The sequence below is a fragment of the Canis lupus genome, chromosome 12 (genome assembly GCF_003254725.2).
Source record: "Canis lupus dingo isolate Sandy chromosome 12, ASM325472v2, whole genome shotgun sequence".
Taxonomy (NCBI): domain Eukaryota; kingdom Metazoa; phylum Chordata; class Mammalia; order Carnivora; family Canidae; genus Canis; species Canis lupus.
The window spans coordinates 59,139,885-59,156,689 of NC_064254.1; the positions used below are offsets into that span (position 1 = coordinate 59,139,885).

General features: G+C 39.1%; 2 protein-coding genes and 1 non-coding gene across 9 annotated transcripts in view; 2 read left to right on the forward strand and 1 right to left on the reverse strand.

Annotated features, from left to right (window-relative positions):
• ASCC3 (activating signal cointegrator 1 complex subunit 3) overlaps positions 1–6,149 on the reverse strand; it is a 335,684-nt gene extending 329,535 nt beyond the window's left edge. For 4 of the 7 annotated variants that reach the window (XM_025444817.3, XM_035698059.2, XM_025444820.3 and 1 more), the window contains exon 1: positions 5,860–6,136. The gene's annotated coding sequence lies outside the window, so the exon portion shown is untranslated. Of the gene's footprint in view, positions 1–5,328; positions 5,738–5,859 lie in introns of those variants that run through there. The other 3 variants (XM_025444816.3, XM_025444818.3, XM_025444819.3) reach the window with 3 other exon arrangements.
• Positions 1,562–1,692, forward strand: LOC112658786 (small nucleolar RNA SNORA38). The gene has a single exon (XR_003135963.1). It is a non-coding gene; the product is annotated as a small nucleolar RNA SNORA38 (small nucleolar RNA).
• A 61-nt stretch (positions 6,150–6,210) lies between the features above and the next one.
• Positions 6,211–16,805, forward strand: part of GRIK2 (glutamate ionotropic receptor kainate type subunit 2) — a 1,069,280-nt gene continuing 1,058,685 nt past the window's right edge. The window contains 2 exon segments of the mRNA XM_049092419.1: positions 6,211–6,645; positions 8,698–8,853. The gene's annotated coding sequence lies outside the window, so the exon portion shown is untranslated.

The following is a 16,805-nucleotide window of genomic DNA, read 5'->3' on the forward strand; positions in this document are numbered from 1 at the left end:
TTGGCCTTCTTTCCACTGATGTGGATACAGATCTCTGCACGAACACTTTTCTCCCACATGCCACATAGGTAGCTCTTTCATTTCCTCAGGTCTCTGCTCAAATGTCTCTTTACCAGAGAAGCCTTCTCTGATCACCCTATCTAAAATGGCACCCCCTTTCTTGGTCCTTCTCTTCCATCCAATCACTTTACTTCATGGCATTTATCACATGACACACGTTTCCTGTGTTTTCATCAGCTTCATCAAACAGAATATGAGCCCCATGAAGGTGAGAATTTTGCTTTGTTCATTAAAGTATCCACATTATCTAAAATACTGTTTGGGGCATAGCAGGTCCTCAGTAAGTACCTGTGTAATGGCCAGATGGATGGACTGACAGGAAGGATGGCCAAAGTGGCCATAAAAAAGGGCCAGTATTTACAGATCTGAATACACACACATATGTGTGCACACAAAAACATATATATATAAAATAAATTTTTTTACATCATCTTCAAGACCTCAAAAATATTTTCCCACATAAGTTAATTTAATCATTAATTTATTTTAGTCTTGAATAAGAGATATTTTACAAACTAGTAAATTTTCTCAAATACAAAAATAAAAACCTAATGTGATTTATTCAACTCATGATGTCACTCTTCTCAAAGAACTCAATAACTTATACATGCAGAAATTTAATTTTAAAATTAATATTTAAGCACTTTCTAACTATCAGGCTAATAGAAAACAAAAAGCAATGATAAAAGCTGACAGTAGCTAGAAAGCCTAGGCTAGGAGTGGGCTCAGAAGGAAATCCATAACAGAAGAATGTAGGAACAGCTTTCAGTCACCTGGTATTTCTTAACTAACATTTTTATTATATTCAATAAATACCAAGTGAATAGCTCTGAAAAACTAGAGCTGTATCAATCATTTTACAAACTCCCTAACAGCTCTAATTTCTTCCCAAGCTAATAGACAAAATCAGTAACTTAGGACACCAACTTTTTCGCTTTTTAAATCAACGACAAGGCCTCTACTTTGCTTACTTCAGACTGACCAGACAGCATTCACGGGTATTAGTATTTTTCCTTGCTTCAAGTCAATTCACTGAACAGTCTCACAAAGCCAGCAATTAATCTGTGATTCTTTTCAAAAGTGATCTTTAAGTTATTTCTGTTTCCCCATTCGCAGAGTACAGACAGTGCTAATATTTTGCAAAGTTTCCTTCACTCCTTAAAGAATGCTCAGAAAGACCATTTAGCAAGCCCCGTTGGTGTTGAAAGTACTGCCTAAATCAGGTCTAATTTAGAAAATGCATGCACACTGGGAAAAGATGCACTGAAATTATTTTTTTTTTTGCAAACTGAGTATCATCTTCATATTAAGTTCTTATAAATCATTTATGTAGTGTTTTAGAATTAAGTTTTTTAAATCAAGATGAAGGTATACTTATCTCTGCTGATGTTTAAGAGCAGATTTTAACATTTTTATAGTGTTTCATCTGAGTGGCCTGTTGGGCATTTTACTGACTTTCAAGAAAGTACATAAAGAAATATTTCTAAAAAGACAAATAGAACCCTCCAACAACAGGTGTGTCTGTGTGGTTTTGTCTTTGGACACATAAGAATTAGAGGCAAAGAAACATGGATTTGGAGATGTCTGGGGCCAGCCTTCTCACTGTAGGCTCAAGATCAACATTCAAAATAGGAAAAAAAAAAAAAAAAAGAGGAAAAGAAAAAAAAGGAAAATTGTCTCATTAATAAGAATTTCCTCTCTTGGAATGGAATATGTTTTCCTTTATCAAAATCACATGCAATGTGTCTTAGCGACACACAATTAAATAACTTGCTAGTCACTGACTTAATTTCAAAATGACCTAGCAAGTCTCTAAAAATGCTAGAAAACTGGGGCAACTGAGTGGCACAGTCAGTAAAGATCTGACTCTTGGTTTTGGCTCAGGTCAGGATCTCAGAGTTGTGAGATGGAGGCCCGCCCACTTTGGGCTCTGTGATAAGCGAAGAGTGGGCTTGGGATTCTCTCTCTCTCTCTCTCTCTCGCTTTCCCTCCTTCCTACACACGCACAGGCATGCACACTCTCTAAAATAAACAAATCTTTAAAAAAATAAATAAAAATAAAAATGCTGGGAAACATTAGCAACTGCCTGACTACCCATAATTCTGAGACTAAATCCCTCCCTTCTTTTGAAGTTCTGCTTTAATAGAACAGAATTAAAAATTAAGAGGCTTTTGAATTATATGGTTAGAGTAAAAGTTCTCCAATATGAATTGATTGCATTGGGATCACTGGCATTTCTAGCATTTCTAGACATTCTAGACGTTTCTAGACACCATGCCCAGAAATTTTGACTCAGTACACCTGAAAACCTTTGGTTTAGTTATTAAGTAAGTAGGTATGAACTTTCTCTCCTTCAAATATAAGTATTTCAGGACGCCTAGGTGGCTCAGCGGTTTAGCGTCTGCCTTTGACTCAGGGCGTGATCCTGGAGGCCAAGGATGGAGTCCCACATGGGGCTCCCTGCATGGAGCCTGCTTCTCCCTCTGCCTGTGTCCCTGCCTCTCTGTGTCTCTCATGAATAAATAAATAAAATCTTAAAAATATATATAAGTATTTCTCAACAATGATCTTATTAAAACATATCCTGACAATGCTTACTGCTACCTGTAAATTTATTACATGTTAATAGCTTTTTAAATTATGTACTTCTTCCAAATTCCACCCTTATTTTTCATTCAGTTCAAGCCTTTGATAATGAACTTCCTACAAATTCTCTTTGAAGAGTGAATCACAAAAGTAAAAGAAGATAAACCCAAAATTCCCAAATCAGAAAGATAAAATGAGACTCTATCTTAATTTACTCCCCAAGAGTTAGTCTGTTCAAATAACAATGAAAAGCAAGATAACATAGTTGAAAGTAAAATAAAAATAAGGAGAACTGAGTTCAGATGTCCCATTTTTGTTGATGATAAGAAGTCAGCTAACTTCTCTGGATATCAACTTTCTGATCCATAAAATAAAGCAGGATTTCAAAATGATTTTCTACACCCCCTTCAGGTTGAATGATCTGATTAAATCAGAATATTCAAAGATGGATTAAATTGCATTAAATCTGAGTAACAGAGTTTCAGAAATAAGACAATTTGTAAAGCAGATTATCATAGCAAACAGCAGAAAAATGAAACTGACCAAACAGCGAACATTCTCAAACATACTTGCTCATCTACATGCAAAAATGGAGGACTTAAATGAGATGGTGTATGCTAAATGAATGAACATTTATATAGGGTTGTCTACTATAAGCAAGGCATTATACTAGGCAAAAAGATGTAATAAATAAGTATCTACTTTAAAAAAAACTATGTATGAGATAGACACATAATGCCTACCTTCTTCTTACAATTACTAAATACATAAGATACCTTATTCTTTACGCTTTGGTAATTATGCATTTTTTCTTTCCATAAATGTTTGTGTTTGTTAAAATTTCAACTTCAGACAGATATCTTCTCAAAGTTGAAAACTGCCACATTATATCAAGATATACTTTGCACTGAAAGAGCTTATGCTAACTACCTCCCCAGAGAGGTACTATGAGGCAAAAAGTTTACTTGTCAATGAGTACCATACATATTTCTGATGATATGCTTTGTGCATATAATTATTGTGAATTACAAGTTATTAACACATAGAGATCCAATGAGACCAATGTAAAAACTGGAAAAATAGTCTTTTTCAGGTAGAAACTGACTTCTGATTGTGAATTTTTTAGTTAAGGGTACTTTGCAAAAAGAAATATAATTATTCCTAGGGCTCCTGGGTGGCTCAGTCAGTTAAGTGGCCAACTCTTGATTTCGCTCAGGTCATGACCCCAGGGTCATGAGATCCAGTCACATGCACTGGCCTTCCCACTCGGTGGGGGGTGGGCTTGAGACTCTCTCTTCCTCTGCCTCTGCCTCTACCTCTGCCACCACTCACACAAACTCCCTCTCTCCTTCTGTCAAAAAAATAAATCTTAAAAAAAAATATTTTTAACTGGCAAAACACTGGCATCGTATACTTTCTTTTTTTTTTTTTTCCCAAAGATTTTATTTATTTATTCATGAGAGACTTAGAGACAGAGAGAGAGAGAGGCAAAGTCAAAGGCAGAGGCAGAAGCAGGCCTCAAGCAGGGAGCCCGACGCCGGACTCGGCCCGGGTCTCCAGGATCAGGCCCAGGGCTGAAGGCGGCGCTAAACCGCTGAGCCACCCGGGCTGCCCCGTATATTTTCTTTTGATCAAAGGCAAAATCAAGTCATGCTGTTCAAGTAAAATAATCTACTCCTCTTTATTATTTTTTTTAAAGATTTTCATTTATTTATTCATGAGAGGCACAGAGAGAGAGAATGAGAGAGAGAGGCAGAGACACAGGAGGAGGGAGAAGCAGGCTCCATGCAGGAAGCCCGACGCGGGACTTGATCCCGGGATCCTGGGATCACGCCCTGGGCCGCAGGCAGGCGCTCAACCGCTGAGCCACCCGGGCTGCCCAATCTATTCCTCTTTAGAGGCCACTTACGTATAAACATTGACAATAACTTATCCTCGTGAAAAGTCACACTTTGGTTCACTAGAAATCCACGACAGGAAGAGGAACCCTTCAGTCAAGGTTCTCTGGAAAGAGGATATGAGACTACAGAAAGTTCCACAAGCACAGACACTGTCTCTCTCTTGATTTCCTAGGCCTAGCACAGTGCCCTGCACATAGGAAGACATGAATGAATGAAATGATTTAAAAAAAAAAAAAAAATCGTTCAGCAGGGATCAAGAAGGCTAAGCCATGAAAAATTAATTCATTCAATTAAGATTATTTAGCCTACACTTAACTGGCATCTCTAATGAGCATTTTTTCTCATGCGAGACTATTATTATAGCCATCATTAAAAGATGTGCGAACAGAAGCGAAGTCCGGCGTAGAATCAAAAGCTGAATTCTTCTCACAACACTTTGAAAATGGGAGAGAGAGGGGAAAAAAAAAAAAAAAAGTATCTCTCTCCAAGAAACAAGAAATCTAGTGATAGAAATACCGGCTATTCAATCTAAGCTTACTTAGGGAAAGAACATACGATCCCTAGCTTGAGTGTACGTGTGACACCACTCATACCAAACTTTCAGCTAACACTGAAATCATGCTTCTTTTCCACCAGAGGTGAGCAAAATACACGAACACACTGCATTCAACAAATAAGGTAACTTATGATAAAAGGAAAAAAAAAAAAAAAGTCTATTTAACACAGCTGCCCCCCCGTAACCCACCACACCTCCCTCACGTGTGCAACACATTTACTTACTTCGAAATGACATTCCAGACTCAGCGTTTACCAAACTCACCCACAATTCACCGTGATCAACGCCCTAACCGGATTATTTACTTTTCGGTGTGGGGGTTAAAAAAAAAAAAAAAATACAAAGCAGGTCTTTTCCCCAAAATCTACGTGAAGAAAACGAGTAAGTAAGTTGCCACGGCTTTGTAACTGAAGAAAGCAACCCTCATGAAAGCAAATTGCCCACGCACGGGGAAGAGCAATCTCCCCATCTGGTCACGTCGGGGCCTAACTCCCAGGCTGATGTCTCGGATCGCCACCCCGACCTACAGATCCCAAGGGTGGGGACCAGACTGTCCGGAGACCACCCACAGGACGTCGGGCCCCAAGAGGGGTGACAGCCCGTGGCTCGCCCCCCGAAACCCGAGGGGGCCGTCGGGCCGCGTGGCCGCGTGGCCGCGTCGCCACCCCCGGAGCCCCCAGCCGCCCGCCGCCCGCCGCCCGCCACCTGCCCCGGGCCGCGCCGCCCCTCCTCCCCCTCCACATCCACCTCCTCACCTCTTGGCCCCGGCTCGCGCGCTTCCCATCACTCGGTCAGCTCCTACCTTGGCGTCCCCCCCTCTCTTTCGTTTTCATTTCTCCTTTCCACGCCGGGTGGGGAGCGAGCGGAGGGCAGAGCTGAAGACGCCAGTGGGCAGCCGCCCGGCTACGCCTTCCTCTGCACCCCACCCGAGCCCGCCAGGGTCGCCCGCAGCCACAGAGCGCAGCGCCCCGACCACCGTCCGGACCCACACGGCCGGCGAGGGGCGGGGCACGCGCGGGCCTACACGTCACCCGCCCGCCGCCGCGCCAACGTCAGCACGTCGGCTCCCTCGGCCCCGCCCCCCGCGCGCGCCGCCGCCCCGCCCCCCCGCCCGTAGAGCCGCCGAGAGGAACCGGCGGGCGCGCGCGCTCCTGGGACTCGGCCGTCGGGTACCGGGTCGCGCTGCCGCCTCTAGTCACCGCCCGGAGAACCCTCCCTGCTGGTACTCGAGTTGACTGCATCTTATTCTCCGACCTTCTCCCTGAGGTGAAGACGGCTAATGATTCCCGTGAAAGGTGAAGGAGAGAAGCGAAGTAGGGAGCGTGAGGGACCGGGTCACCGTGATCTTCGTCGCCGGCCGGAGCGCCTGGCTCCTGGACCCTTGATGCAGTTAGTTCCCTGGTCCCCCGTCCGCTTGCCCTGAGCTCTCTCAGTTCTCAGCTCAGTTCTCTTCAGGTTTTCTCTGTCAGCAGGTGCTTGGGTCGGACGTCCCCACCGAAAACAAAATACCTGAAGATTCTCCGGCTCATTTGAAAAGACAGGTAGACGATATTTAAAAAAAAATAATAATAATAACTGACCTCAAGAACTCCCTTGTGAACGTGTATACAAGAGTTCTAGACGAAACATCGGGCATGCAAAGATGGCATGACCTGACTGACGGTCGTGGCTCCCTCCGCTTCCATCCCCTTCCTCATAAGGAATGTGTCTGGATGCCTAGTGGAACTGTGTTTCATAGAAAGGCAGTCAGTGGTGATCCAGTTATGCTTTTCATTGGCCAAACCATAACTGGAGTTCGGTGTTTTAGATAGAGCACTTTATTTTTTTTATTAATATTTTTTAAGGTTTTACTTCTTTATTCATGAGAGACACAGAGAGAGAAGCAGAGACCTAAGTCAGAGGGAGAAGCAGGCTCCACGTGGGAAGCTTCATGTGGGACTTGATCCCAGGACCCTGGATCACACCCTGGGCCAAAGGTAGACGCTCAACCGCTGAGCCACCCAGGTGCCCTGAGATTGAGCACTTTATTACAAACTCAGAGAGGCTGGCATTATTTCAGAGGGGAGCAGATGATGAAGAGGACCCCAAAAGGTAATGCATAAAAAAAGTACTGATTGAACTTGGGAGGATTTTCACGGAAGAGAGAGAGCTACTGGAACATCTCCAAATAAAGACTAGTCCTGTGACTTTAGATTTGTTTCATGTGATCGCAAGAATGCAGTTTTGAGAGAAACAGATTTCAGATCCTGAAAAGAAAATATTCTTCCAGCACTAGTCAGAGAAGTTGTCTGCCTCAGGATGTATGGATGCCTCATTCACTGGATTTGACCTTATTTAATTTTTTAAGGTTTTATTTATTTATGAGAAACACAGAGAGAGGAGGGCGGCAGAGACACAGTCCGAGGGAGAAGCAGGCTCCATGCAGGGAGTCTGACGTGGGACTCGATCCAGGGTCTCCAGGATCAGGCACTAGACTGAAGGCGGCGCTAAACCGCTGAGCCCCCCTGGGCTGCCCGTGAAAGCTTAGTTGGTAGGCACTAGTTGCAGGGGAACCATACATCAAAAGAATTAATTCATGGTTTTATTAGTTATTCCCAACTTTGAGGTTGGATCAGTCCTAGACTTTAAAAAAAATTTACAGGTTAACTTGTGAGGCAAGACAAACGTATTAAAAGATAAATAATGAGAGGAAGCCACCTGATAATGAGAGCTACTAACAATAAGTGCTAGTAATTCACATAACAGATTATCACAGATCATCACAGTTCCAGAGACTTGAGGAAGAAGGAAACTGCAAATGAGCCCTGCCTAGCCGCATTTGGTAACTAACCAAATGCGGTTCTTTACCCTTGAAATATGGTAGATTCAAATGAAGACATGCAGTAAGTGCAAATTATACACCAGATTTTGAAACTTTGTGCCAAAAAAGTAAAATATCTTAATTAGTATATTGAGTACATATTGAAGTTTTAACATTTGTGTCAATATATTAAAAGTAATTTTACCTGTTTATTTTTTTAATGTGGCTACTTGAAAGTTTTAAATTACATAGGTGGCTTGCATCTTATTTCTATTGGACAGTCCTGACCTAGAGGGAAATACACTTCACTGAACTCTAAGAACTATCTTTGTCCTCTTTGTAATCCCTGGAGGGTTTTCGGAAATATTAGTGGGAAGAGTCTGATGACAGAATTCCTAATGAAGAGAAAGAAAACTGTCCAGAAAGTGCCATGAGCAGAGACAAGGAAACTAGATTGCAGATGCACTCCATTATAATGAATAACCTGTTTGTCTACAATAGAAGGTGCTTATTGGAAGGTAGTGATGATAAAGTTAAAATTAGGAACTAATATGTAAGAAGACTCGATTTTTAATTTAAGAAGTTTAGTACTGTAGGCAATCAGGATCTGACCATTAGAAACTGGGATTGTATGAATCTCTTGGCAATATTGACTAGCATGGGTTGAAATTAATGGGTGGTTGGGCAACCAACTAAAACTCCTACTTAAAAATGTATTATTAATAGAGGATTGTTTTAAATTGATGATAGTAGTCTTGCCCCTTATCCAGGGTTTCCCTTTCTGCTGTTTCAGTTACATGAGGTCAACCACAATCTGGAAGCGGATGATCCTTCTTCTGATAAATCATCAAGGGGTCAATAGTGGCCTAATGCTATGTCACAATGCCTGTGTCATTCACTTCACTTCATCTCATCACTAGGCATTTTATCATCTCACATCAAAAGAAGGGTGAGTACACTAGAATAAGATATTTAGAGAAAGAGACCACATTCACATAACTTTTATTATATTTTATTGTAATTATTCTATTTTGTTATTAGTCATTGTTGTTAATCTCTTACTGTGCCTAATTTATAAACTAAACTTTGTCATAACTATGCATATGTAAGAAAAAAACAGGGTATACAGGGTTTGGTACTAGCATTGGTTTCAGGCATCCACTGGGGCAGTCTTGGGTGTATCCCCCACAAACAAAGGGGGATTATTGTACAGCACATCTCTAAAGTAGAATGCTGGGATCCCTGGGTGGCGCAGCGGTTTGGCGCCTGCCTTTGGCCCAGGGTGCGATCCTGGAGACCCGGGATCGAATCCCACATCAGGCTCCCAGTGCCTGGAGCCTGCTTCTCCCTCTGCCTATGTCTCTGCCTCTCTCTCTCTGTGTGTGACTATCATAAATAAATAAAAATTAAAAAAAAATAAAGTAGAATGCTTTATAGGTATTAAAAAAGTATGATATGAATCTATGTTGCTTGATACAGAAATATATCAAAGAGTACAACTGAGTAAATAGTTTGCAAAATAATACATGCACAATATGAAATCCGTATATGTATAATTATATACGTGTGTGTATGTAACTAGATCATTTGACTAATAGTGCCTTAATTTTTTCAAAATTGTCTCAAAAACAGAAAATCTCAAGGTGAAAGTGCTTCCAACATGTTTTCATTGGCTCAACAAAGTCTTCCATGTCTTTGTTTCTTTTCATCTCTATGTTCTGTCATTCTTAGCATTCTAGCCTTTCATTCTCAGCCCTATCACCTCATGTGTTGTCAGAATGGGTTGATACGCTCCTGACTCATTTGCAGCCCAGTAGTCTCTTAGTATATCTCAGTATATGTGTCCACTAGGTCTGCAACAGCTCACCAGTGTCCCACAGCCTCGGCTTCTAGACCTTTTCGGTTTTACCTATTCTCAGTCCGTTGTTCCCCCCTTCATTTTGCATACTCCAGCTTACAACATTGGGTCTTAAAATTCCATCTTTGCTGGACCCCACTGCAGTGTCTTACCTGTAGCTGACACTTAACCTCTGAGGGATGCTTAGTTCTAAAATGAGCTTCCCTAGTCCTTTTAAGAAATGATGATGATATGGAGAAAAAAATTATGATGGCTACTGTGGTTGCCTACCCAATCACCATTTTCCTCCTCTTTCTTAATTAATAAAATGAATTTGTTAGACTACCAAACAGCTAAAGAAATGTGAGCTCTTCCCTTTACCCTGGAAGTAATTCTATTTCCCTTTGAATAAGAATTTTGTAGAGGTGATCATGTGGCCAAGGAATAGTCAGCCATGGGGAATTCTGCAATAGGTTTTATCCAAGTGGCAAAATATATGCTTATAATATCTATAGAGTTATTCTTGACTTACTGTTCAAGATCCGTGGACTAGGCATGTAATTTGCCTAATGTTCTTTCCTATACACTGCTGAAATGAAAATTTAGAATTAGAAACATTGAGGAATAAAGAAAAGAGTAAAGATAGTATGTGTTATATGGAGAGAAGTATGATCAACAGAGAAAAGAAAAATGAAACTTCAGTAATTTCCTGAGAAACAAAGCTAATAGTAGAGAAAGAGACCATATTCTCTGGAATAACACCCAAAACCATTGCCAAAAAATACAATGAAGTAGTTATAAAAGAGTTGGTTGAGGCATGGCAGAGAGTAGAAGTGAGAATAAGGGCTGAAAATAGGGATAACATTCGAAATATGTTACACTTGACTCAGGCACCACACATATTTCCTTCTTCATTTGTAGACAAAGACACCTGCCACCAAACATAGAAACCAAAAATGACCCCAAAAGTCTTCTTGAAATGAATTATGTAAATAGTAGAGAGGAAATGAAAGCTTTTATGTTGACAACAAAGAGAAATACCATTCTCATTCTGGTACTCAGGGCCAGCATCCAGAGAGCTAGTTGCTTGCCTACTCATCTTAAAGTAAAACCTGATATTTAGCATTCCTGGTCCTACAGTACCAAACCTAGCTACTTGTTCACAATTCCTATATAGGAGAGAAAAGTGGAAGACATCCTACTTATTGAAAGCAAAGGAAAACCATTATCAATGACCAGGTTATATTTTTTTATATTTTTAATTTTAAAATTTAACATATTTTAAGATTATAAACATAAATATATATTTTGTCAAATATATTTATGGACATATATGTATTTATATATTATATATTTTATATATTATAGGTAATGTATAAATAAAAATATTTTTATATAAAATGTTATATATAGTATAATACATGTTTACATAAACGTATTTGCATGTGTGTATGTGTATGTATAAACATACAATAAAAAATCAACAGGAAAATCGCCATTATGAAAGAGAAAGACTAAGAAAAACAGAAAAAAGAAACTAAAGGAAATAGATATAACTTATAAAATGAAAAGGAACAGTTTTTAAAAATCACTCCAATTTATATATTTCAGTATTCAGAATATTATATCTATAAGCTACACACAAGGTACCCTGAAAAAGAAGCAAGCATAGGATGAAATAGAGTTCTGACACACAAAAAACAGTTACTTAAATGAAAAATTCAAGGGAAAATACTGGCGATAAAATTGAAGAAGTCTAGAACAAGCATACAAAGACATGAACAGAAAATATGAGAAAAGATAAGAGTCATGGATAGCCAATCCAATAGACTAACATTCAACTGCTAGAAAAGAAAGAGATTTAGAAAAAGAAAAGCGAGAAAAAAATGTTTTAATTATAAGAGGTCTTTTGGAATGTAGAAGGAAACAAGTTTTCAGATTGAGTAGACTACTGGGTACCAGAAAATAGGTGAAAAAACATCCATACTTGGAGATATTATCATGTAAAACCAAGAATAAAAACTAGGAATAATAATAGTCAATAGTATTAATGATAATAAAACCCCAAGTTTCTAAGCACAAAAAAATATATTATCAATGAAAGAATAAAAATCAGACAAATTGGGGCACCTGAGTGGCTGAGTCAGTTAAGTATCTGACTCTTGATTTCAGCTCAGGTTCATGATCTCAGGGTTGTGTGATTGAGCCCCACATTGGGCTCCACTCTGGGTCAGGAGCCTGCCTGAGATTCTCTCTCTTCTTCTCCCTATAGTCCTCCCTGCAGCCCTGCACTCTGGCTCTTTCCATCTCTTAAGAAAAAAAAAAAAAAAATCAGACCTATCAACAGCACTGGATACTAGAAGACAATGATAGAATATTTTCAATATTTTAATGGTAGATATCTTTCAGTCTAAAAGTCTATACTCATTCAATTTAGCAATTAACTAAAGAGCAATTAACTAAGAGCAAAATAAAGTTATTTTTAGATCATCAAGGATGTAGAACTGCAGAGCATTTTCCTCCCATGTGATCTTTACCTCAGCAAACTAAGGATAGAAACTCCAGCGAAAAATTCCAGCAAAATAAGGCTGAAAACAAAGAGGAAAAATGGAATTCTGGAAAAGGTGTACCAATCTTAGAAGCTAAAAAACATTTCCAGATAGGGCTGTGCAGCAGGTCTAGAGAGGAAGCAGTATAGATGGGAGGAGGAAGAGTTCAAGGAACAAGGTCATATGGGAGGAAATGTGAAATTCAAAAGAATAAATGGTAAGATAGGGAGTTTTTTTTTTTTTTTTAAGTGAAAGCTATAGTAAATCTAATGTAAGGATAAAATGTGGAGAGGAGTAGTCTTAAAGAAAATTAAGAGAAATAATACCATTAGGAAAAAGATCAAAACAATTCAGGTGCACTACCCTTGTGATTCAGAGGAGGAAAGGGAGCTAGCAAAGGAGAAAGAAAGGGTGGCCAAAGAGGAAAGAGATTAGTAAAGATATATAAAATCATTTTTTTAAAAAGTCATCAACAAGGTTAATTCCTGCTCAAAGTCAAGGAGAACGGAGACTAAATTAATGTCTTTGGAGATTTATATAATTGATGAATTGGAAGCAATTATAGTAACTTGATAGATAGAGATGGAAATCAGATGGCAAATTAAGAGAATAAATGAGAAGAGAGAAAATGGAGACAGGGATGAGAATCATTTTTGTCTAATAAATGCATGAAAAAAGGAGCAATCAAGGAGATTTTAGGGTCCAGAGAAAGACTTTTGTCTATGTGTGTTTTTAAGATAGAAAAACTAGCAAACTTACAAGATATTGATAGAGGAAAGACCCTGTAAGAGATGAGTTAAGTATGGGATGTCTGGGTAGCTCAGCGGTTGAGCATCTGCCTTTGGTTCAGGGCATGATCCTGATCTGGGATCGAGTCCTGCATTGGGCTCCCTGCAAGGAGCTTGCTTCTCCTTTTGCCTGTACTGAGAGAGAGAGAGAGAGAGAGAGAGAGAGAGGCAGAGACACAGGCAGAGGGAGAAGCAGGCTCCATGCAGGGAGCCTGATGCAGAACTTGATCCCGGGACTCCAGGGTCACGCCCTGGGCTGAAGGCAGGTGCCAAACCGCTGAGCCACCCAGAGATCCCCTAGGTTTGCCTTTCTAATGCAAGTAAATCACCCACCCAAAGTTTGAGGCTGAAACATATTTATTACCTAAGGCACTGTGTGGGAATGGGAGAATCTTTCCTTGCCAACTGCTGCCATGCTGTGATTCCCCTAACAGATAAGTTAGGGAATTGTTTAGACTGTATGAGACCCAAAATGACAGTAGCAATAGAGTTTTCCTCTCACAAAACAAGATAGGTAAGTAATCTTTGGTTTACAAGCTCCTTGGGAGTATCCCCAATATAATCTGAAGCTGGTCCCTGTATTTGGAGAGCAGAAAGAGACAAAAGAAAGAGGAAGGCCACTCCAGGTTGGTAAGTGTCAGTTTTAATAACTAAAGGAGACTTACATACAAAGTTTATTTTAGGGTACAAGACACGTGGATCCCTACACCCACCTGTCAAATCTTAAAAAGTGTGTATAGAGGCCTTAACTAGGTTCAGTCAAGTATATATACTGCCTTATACTGTCTAACTAGTCTCAGCACCACATCATTATCTCAAACCTATGTCCTCAGGGCAGCTTCTGGGAGCAAGAAGGCAAGCAGAACTCATATTTCAAAGACAGGGGACAGGGAGGGGTGCCTTTGATTGCCTGGGGTTCAGCTCATGGGTCAACCAGCAGTCATGTCTTTTCAGTCACCTCCTCAACAGTAATCTTGGAACAGTGTGGTTGTATTTAGGATTTAGTCATCTAGAGACCGAGGTCCCTTCTTGTTATTCTATAATTTCTAGGGTATTGTTCTCCTCTAATAATATGAGATGACTTGCAACCAAGACTATATTCCAAGTAGCAGTCTAAAGAAGAGGAGTAGCAGAGAGACCTATTTTGGGAACCTGAACTGAAAGTACACCCATCCTTTAGTCACATGGCCGCACTTAGTTTCAAGGGCAGCTGGGAATTGTAGTTTTTATTTTAGGCAACTATATATTCAGTTAAAATTAAGGAGTTCTGTTACCATGAGAGATAAAGACATATTGAGAGACAAATGTTTCACCCACAATCCTTTTCCTTCTTAATTAAAGCAAATATATTGTATTAAACAGATAAGGATAGCCTCTCTTCACTTCTTATCAGAACTGAGAGCCATGGGAAACAGAATAGAATATCAAGACTTACTTTTATCTCTTTTATGCACATGAAAATTGAGCTAGTAAAAAATCGCAATGTATAATAATGGATATTAATTATTTTAAGGACTAAATTTTCCTGAAGTTTAAACTATTCTTAAGCATTTTTAATATGGTCAAAATGAAGTTTCTATTCATTCTACCCACAAGTAATTAAACATGTATCACATAACCCACACTTTGTTAAGCATTGTGAACTTTCCAAAGAAAAGTATGATATAATCTCGATTCTCAAGGAACTTAGAGGAACTTATAGTTTGAAAAGGAGAGAAATTTAACACAAGACTATTCAAGAACTATTAAGTGCTGAGTTGTGTGATACTTTATGAGTACAAAAGGAATCCAAAGTAAAGATAGGCCACTGTTGGCCTCAGGAGATTAAAAACCTTTGCAAAAAAAAAGTGAGTATCAAGCTGGGCATATAAGAATAGGTAGGATTTATTTATAAGCCTTTTGTATGCAAAATCATAAAAGGCATCTTTGTAAGTTTGATTCTAGAGAATAAAACCATGTTGAATTTTACAAGTCCATACTGTTGCTAGTAGTAGCCTAAGAATGGCTGACTCAGTAGTCTATAAACAGGTTTTGTTTCTGTTTTTTTGCTCTAGGCTGTATCCATAAGTACTAGCTTGACTTAGTAGATACCAAGTGTTTGTCAATTAAATATACTTTTCCTTTAATACTCAGTGTTTCCTTTATTACGTGGTGAAGGACTTAAGTTTTTAATTAAGGTATAGCTTTTTTTTCAAAATTGAGGTGGACTGAAGTATATATCTTAAATGGATAGTACTGTATCCACCTCATGTGACTAGTACCAAATCAAGATAGAGAATATTTCCAACACTCCTTAACACTCCCTTATAACCCTCCAAGTCAGCATTTAAATCTCCCTTCCCTACCCTAGCCATCCTAAAGTTGCCACTATTCTGACTTCTATCAACAAAGATTACTATTCTTGGTTTTGAAATTCATATAAATGAAATCACATAGTATGTCACTCAGCATTTTTTCATGTTGTTGCCACCCTGGCCTTAATTTATGAGGCTTGTTGATACCTCAAAGGGTTGTTTTTCAACCTGTTTTAAAAATCTTTTCTTATGGGAAAATCTCACAAAAGTTTGTAAAAAGGTGTTTATTATATAATACTATGCATTACAGGTGTTAATGATCTTTAGTTTCAAAGAGAGATTGTGTTCATTTTAAAAGTAGGCAAGGTGAGGACAACTTCCATCCTGTACCATTGTAGTACAGCTTGATACTTCCAAAGTGATGGTCAAGTTAACCTGCTGTTACCTTTCTTCTCTAACAAACCTGAAAATGCCCTATGAGAAGTTTGGGCCAGTTACAAAGTTAGAGGTACAAAACCACCCTCATTTCTGATACTTACTGCAAGTTTGCAAGAGGGAGGGGGTGAAGGTGGAGTGGTTCTCCCAAATTCAGTTTCAGTAATTTTCAGAAAGACTCATAAAACTCACTAAAAGCTATTATTCTCATGGTTATGGTTTATTAAAAGGAAAAGATACAGATTAAGATTAAAGGAAGGCACACGTAAAACAGTTTAAGTGACTTTCAAATGCAGAGATTCAGTCATCTTTAGCCATGAAGTCAGGACACATTAATGTTCTAGCATCAGTGTGTAACAGTATGCATAGAGTACCATGAATCAGGAAGGCTCACCTAAGCTTGTTGTCCAAAAATTTTTAAGGGGTTTGTCATGTAGGCATAATTGATCGATTGATTGCCCACATGGTAAATCTCAGTTTCCAGGTTTACTGATACTATGTGACCCAAAGCCTCCACCCAAAGTCATATTGTTGGTCTTTTCCACTGACCAATACCCAACCTAAGACTATATAGGTATTGCCAGTCCCCAACCTAAATCACATTGTTAGACTAAGTATGAACCAAGACCCTCAGATAACCACATCTTAAAAGGCTGGAGGCAAAGACAAAGCCTTCTCTTTGGGCAGGCTCTAGTTCTTTACTATACCCCACCTAAATTTTCACTTTTCTCATTGGAGAATTCGTTGTTTTCAATCCCTGCAATTAAATCATTTTTTTAAAAAGGTGTTTCCCAACTACTGATTTTGTAAGTTTATATTTTAAAACATTCTGAATGATTATGAAGCATCTCACAAAGAAAATTAAGATTGGCATGGGATAACAAACATTTTCTTTTTCCTTTAACTGCCCAGTATATATAAATAGGAAGATTTTACCAGGCTTACTGACTTTTAATGCATTCTTTTTTAAGTTGAACCACAGCTAGGAAATAAAATTG